Raw genomic sequence first — 6923 nt, 5'->3', positions numbered from 1 at the left:
TAGAGACGAAGGTGTACATTTTTGACCGATTTTGTCGATACCGTTGGTGAAATGATCTTAAATATTTAATACATTTTTATTTTTTGATAAATTTTCAGTTATTCCCTAAGATGGCTGAGGCAATGGATAAGTGAGTAAGTCAATCGTTCATCATTTTAATTCTAGTGAGGCTTTATTTTGTTAAAAACAACTTCAGTTTAATGATTTACTGAAAGAGAGTTTTGAAGTTTTAATCATTGCAATTACTTTTTTTTTTTTACATTACTATAACTTTACTGATAGAAAAGGTGAGATGACTTCTTAACTTATCTGTCTCCTAATATTTTTAGGGCTAATAAAATACCTACAATTGGTCAGGAGTGTGGTCATTTAACTCTTATGTATCATTTCATACAGTTTTCTTATTACATACATACATACATACCACCATAAGAATTTCGCATACATACATACATACATGCCACCATAAGAATTTCACAAGCATACATATCACCATAAGAATGTGACATAATACGTACATACATACATACATACATACATACATACCACCATAAGAATGTCACACACATACCTACATACCACCATAAGAATGTGACATACATACGTGCATTCATACATACATACATGCATACATACATGCCACCATAAGAATTTCACACTCATACATGCATAATTACATACATAAGAATTTCAATCTGACCTCCAAAGCACATCACGCCACTTAGCAACGCCATCAGACAGAGGAACATAATTCAGTAATTATTATTGGACCTCACATCAAAATAGCTAACACTGATTTCAACACCATCACAGGACCTTTGACGTACCGTAATTAATTCGTAATTATTCGTAATTAATTCATAATTAGAGTCTGTAGCTTTTGCAAACTATCGTTTCCGGATGCTTTCCCCACTGATTTCGATGCATGATCTCAAATGTTGGAAAGTAATTATGACTGGAATGCTGTGCTAAGTTCTCCAGTATTAAGCAAGTTTAGAAAAAAAATTATCTTAACACTGATCATATTACTACGATGTATATCCTAAAATCTTTTACTTTTATGATGACCATATGACCTTAAATCTTGGAAAATAATTATGATTAGAATGCTGTGGTAAGTTCTCCAGTATTAAGCAAATTTAGAAAAAAATATCATAACACTGAACATATTTCCTGTTTGTATATTTTAAAATTTTAATTTTATGATGACCATATGCCCTTAAAACTTGGAAAATAATTATCACTGGAGTGCTGTGGCAAGTTTTCCAATACTAAGTAAATTTTGAAAAAAATAATCGTGACACTGAATATATTTCCACTTTGTATATTATAAAAACTTTACTTTTGTTATGCCTATTGATACTTGTCATAGATATTCCATTACAAAATGAGTTACAAGCAATACGCACTGCAACGCCAAATACATTATTGTATTATTACAGCAGATATTTTGGTAAACACGCCAATAGAAATCATTTGCCGAAAAATACGCATCGTAAATTTGGATATGTCATTACTGTGCATACGGTTTTGGGCAATTATCCCAACTATGTTGATATCCAAAATACAAGAGTGTTTATATCCAAAATAAAAGGGAATGTTGATAAAAACAAAAGAGAAAGTGTGATGATTTGTTGCACAGTAAAACCCAGTAATTCGGTTCCTGTTGAATCAGTCGTATACCAGATGTAAAACAGTTTTTTCCCCAACGGAAATTTTCCTTTCGTGATTTCCTTTTAAACTCGACGGAATATGCTGAAATATACGCCCTCGTTGGCCGTGGATAGCACCGGATGGTAATGTTTATGGCTATGTATATGCATCCATAAATATACATTTATATATTATCCCTTGCAACTCCTGATGTGCTTTGCATAAATCAACCCTGTATTATGAAATCATATATTTAAGAGAAAAATAATCAGTGCGAATTTTAACGCAAGTGCATATATGTATATATATATATATATATATATATATATATATATATATATATATATATATATATATATATATATATATATATATATGTATGTGTATATATATATATATATATATATATATATATATATATATATATATATATATATATATATATATATATATATACACACACACACACATATATATATATATATATATATATATATATATATATATATATATATATATATATATATATATATATATATATATATATATATATATATATACAAAAGGTGATGCAGGAAATGTGAGTTAAAAAGTTTGAAAGCAAAAAGGAATAAGTTATTTGTGCAACACATCCAGAAAAAGCTTGTGGTAGAATCTATTGAGGGTCAATTCTGAGGGTACTGGGAATGTATGGTAAATAGGTTAAATTACTGACTGCAAATAAAAGCCTTATAATGGATATTCGCCGTGTGTTTGGATATATAGCAAGAAGAGTGATTGGTTTGATGTAAAAAGTGTTATGTACCCATGGTTGTTCATTGATCTTATGGATGGAGTTGTGCAAGAAGTAACAGAACAAGTGGTTAATGTTGGTGCAAAGTTGTGAAATGATAAGATATATCATGAATATAATGTAAAGTGATTGATTTTTGTAGATAATGCAGATAATACATGAATAATTTATTACTTTGAGCCTGCTTTTCTGCATTGATAACTAGTTAAATTTCCACTGTAAAATTCTATTTGCAGTTATAAAGGTTAATAGTCACAGGCTATTTCAAATGTGAAGTAAGCATCAGATGTCTAATATTCAAGATAATTAGTGAAATAATTACTAGACGTATGGTATAATTGTAGAATATTTTCCTCATTTTAATTTTTAAAGAGTAATTGTTTTTCAAGAAGTAATCTATAGGGTTCAGGGATGTGTGGGTAAAATTTTGTATATGGAATAATTTGTGTGTGTGTGTATGTGTATGTGTTTGTGTATGTGTATTTGTATGAAGGGAGAAGGTGTATGGGATCTTCAGGAATATATAACGTTGGTGAGTGTTTGAGGAAGACAAATCCCATTGTATTGGACAGTGAGCATATGAATGCTTGTGGGTAGAAAGTGCGGACTTCCTGAAGGGACATCAAAGCTAATTAACTAATATAATCATTAATTATCCTGTGCTACATCTGAGTTCATAGGTAATTCGATATCCAAGTAGACTAATTAATGAGAAATATCTGAAACAGGTCGACTTTCCTATGCAATTTGATCAACTTAATATTTGTCGTTGCATTATGATAATGGAAGGATTTTTTTTTTACAAAAGTAAATAAACTTCAGATTTTCAGGAAGGAGTAAGTCATGTTTGGAGAAAGGTTTGTGTATGTGAATAATGTATATGAGTTTGGAAGGAGTATAAGGGTAAACATATAAATGACAAGATGGGTGCTTATTAGGCAAGATGTCTGCGTGCGTGCGTTTGTTTGTTTGTGAAGTATGTTGAGTTTGTTTGGGAAGACTGTATGCGGACGGGGTTTGTGTACACCGGTTTTGTGAGATACAAAACCTGAACTTGATAGACATATGTATAACAGTCTATTAACCATTCATACCTCTTTTGAAGGCTCAGTGGTCAAAAGTCACTGTGCATCGTTGTTTCTAAACCAGGTAGCGTTTCGAATCCCACTGGTGACGAGGCACTTATCAATTATAAGTCCCTTGGGTGTAAGTTATTGCCAGGGTATAAGTAAATTGGATGTTAAACGATATTTTTGGAATAATATTTGTGAATATAAAAAAGTCACAGTGTGACATTTATATATATATATATATATATATATATATATATATATATATATATATATATATATATATAAATATACGCACATATATAGATGCAATATTTATATATACGATTAATAATGATATATATATATATATATATATATATTTATATATATATTCTCTTTATTAACAATATATATATATATCACTGTTTTGTATGTAAATATACCGACATCTTTGCCAATATTCGTATATAAATATTTATACAAAATGGAATAATAACATATAAAGCAAGGACATTATTAAAACTTCAATAAATCCTGAATGAATGAGTGTGTGTGGTGTCTCAACTGATATATATATATAATACTTTATATAATAAATATAAATAAAATATAACAAAACACCAGACTATTTTATATGAATAATCCTCCTCTATGGAGACCGTTCATTATTCATATAGTTCAGATCATATATATAATGTCGCCATTATGAGATATATATATATTCCTACAGGTACATATGCAATATCCATTAAATTCTCCTCTTAATTAACAAATAAATATCATCCATTCGAAAATTACGACATCTTTGCCAATATTCTGGTGAATATTTATAAAAATCTAACAAATAAAAGGACACTTTTAAAACTTCAATAAATCCTGAATGAATCTCCCAACTGACTTTGAAGCGATAGAGCTTTATATAATAAAAGAAAATAAAATGTAACAAAACACCAGACTATTTCATATGATAACCCTCCTCTACGGAGGCCATTCATTATTCCACCAATTCAGATCAGAAGAGCCATTATGAGATCGAGAATTCCTGCTGGAAACGTCCATAATTCTCCTCTTATCAACAGCCATTTACATTCTCCAAAGGCAGGACTATCTGGGATTATGAGAGAGAGAGAGAGAGAGAGAGAGAGAGAGAGAGAGAGAGAGAGAGAGAGAGAGAGAGAGAGAGAGAGAGAGAGAGAGACAGAGAGAGGTCAAGATGGTAATGATAAGAAGAGAAGAGATTGAGAGACAAGAGAGGGAGAAAGTAAGTAAAAGATGGTAATGATTAGAGATTGAGAGAGAGAGAGAGAGAGAGAGAGAGAAGAGAGGTAGATGATTAAGAGAGAGAGAGGAAGGGGCTAAAATAAGATTCGAAATGTAGAGTATTTTATGCTAAAAGTAGTTCTTACATTGCAATTATTTTTAACTTATTTTTAATTTTATGATTTACTCCTTTCTTTTAATGAAGTGACCAATGGGGACAGAAGGTTCAAAGAGTAAAGGGAAACCGGAAGCAAAATAAAAATTCCAAAGTTATTGAGTAAGGAAAAGATATAGTCCAGGAAAGTAAAGAGTTCTCTCTCTCTGTACTTAAGGGGGCAGCCGAAAATGAATGTAATCATGATTATATTTGAAATCTGAAGAGCCAGATTTATAAAATAAACAACAAAGAAAAATGAAAATTTATAATTTGTGTTCTGATAAATAAGAATTAAACGATATTTGAAATCTAATGAATTATTATTTATTTGAAATGAAAAGAAAAATAGAAAAATTAAGAAAAGAAATTTTAAATTTATCATGATTTGTGTTGGTGATAAATAAGAATTAAATGATGCTCGTTGTCAGCTCTGATCATAAAACCAGGGCCACCCAATTATGAATATCGTTATTTATTTATTTTAAATGTAAAGAGTCAGATTTATAAAAAAAATAAAGAAAACTAGAAATTTGAAATTTATCATGATTTGTGTTGGTGATAAATAAGAATCAAATGATGGTCGTTGTCAGGGGCAATTTAGGCCTATGAAAATGTCTACGGCTGACCGATGCCAATTCATAACCCCCCCTTCCCCTCCCCTCCCTGCCCACCCACCCCCTCCCCCGACCAAATTGTCTGCCCTAAAAATATGGCTGAAATGTATCTAACTTCATCTGGCGTTGCATTTTTCACATGAATAATTGAACACCAATAAATTTCAGGATCGGCATTTCAGCAGAGAGGTTTACAGGCGCTTCCGGACGAATGTCCGAAACCTTCCGTTCTGTTTATCCGGATTTCGTTCGTTTGCAAATGGAAGAGTTTCTCGAAAGTGAACGAAATTCAGGGATAAAAATGTCCGCTTATGAATTGTTGTTGCACTTTGTATTTTGCGGTTTTGGTTCAGTTGCCTACTAACAAATGTCATCATTATTTTGTTTATGTAGACCGACGGAGTGGGCAATCAGAATGTTGTTATATATACCAGCCCTAGCTGCAAAAAAAAAAAGGTAAAAAATGCGCCGAAGTTTTTTTGGCGCAGTCGCGTTTTCTGTACAGCGTATAATGCTGTATGAAACTCTCAGTCACAGACCATGAAGCTGTCAGCCGCGGCCCATGAAACTTTGAGCCTAGGCCCGGTGCCAGACGCATGATCATGGCTAACTTTAACCTTAAATAAAAACAAAAAATGAGGCTAGAGAGCTTCAATTTGGTATGTTTGATGACTGGAGAGTGGATGATCACCATACCAATTTGCAGTCTTCTAGCCTCAGTAGTTCTTAAGATCTGAGGGCGGACCGACAGACAAGTAGCCATCTCAGTAGTTTTCTTTTTACAGAAAACTAAAAATGCTTATTGAATGAGAGCAACAAAGAATATTATACATATAATATATATACAGTATGTATATATATATATATATATATATATATATATATATATATATATATATATATATATATATATATATATATATATATATATATATATATATTATATATATATTTACATATATATATGTATATATAATATTTATGTATATATAATATTTATATATACATACATATATATATATATATCTATGTAAATATATATGTTTATATATAAATATATATATATATATATATATATATATATATATATATATATATATATATATATATATATATATATATATATATATATATATATATATATATATATATATATATATATATATATATATATATATATATATATATATATATATATATATATATATATATATATATATATATATATATATATATATATATATATATATATATATATATATATATATATATATATATATATATATATATATATATATATATATATATATATATATATATATTAGTAAACGAGAGAGAGAGAGAGAGAGAGAGAGAGAGAGAGTAGAGAGAGAGAGAGATAAGACATAAAATCA

This window comes from Macrobrachium rosenbergii, chromosome 54 (genome assembly GCF_040412425.1).
Source record: "Macrobrachium rosenbergii isolate ZJJX-2024 chromosome 54, ASM4041242v1, whole genome shotgun sequence".
Lineage (NCBI taxonomy): Eukaryota > Metazoa > Arthropoda > Malacostraca > Decapoda > Palaemonidae > Macrobrachium > Macrobrachium rosenbergii.
Note: the sequence above shows the minus strand (reverse complement) of the source record.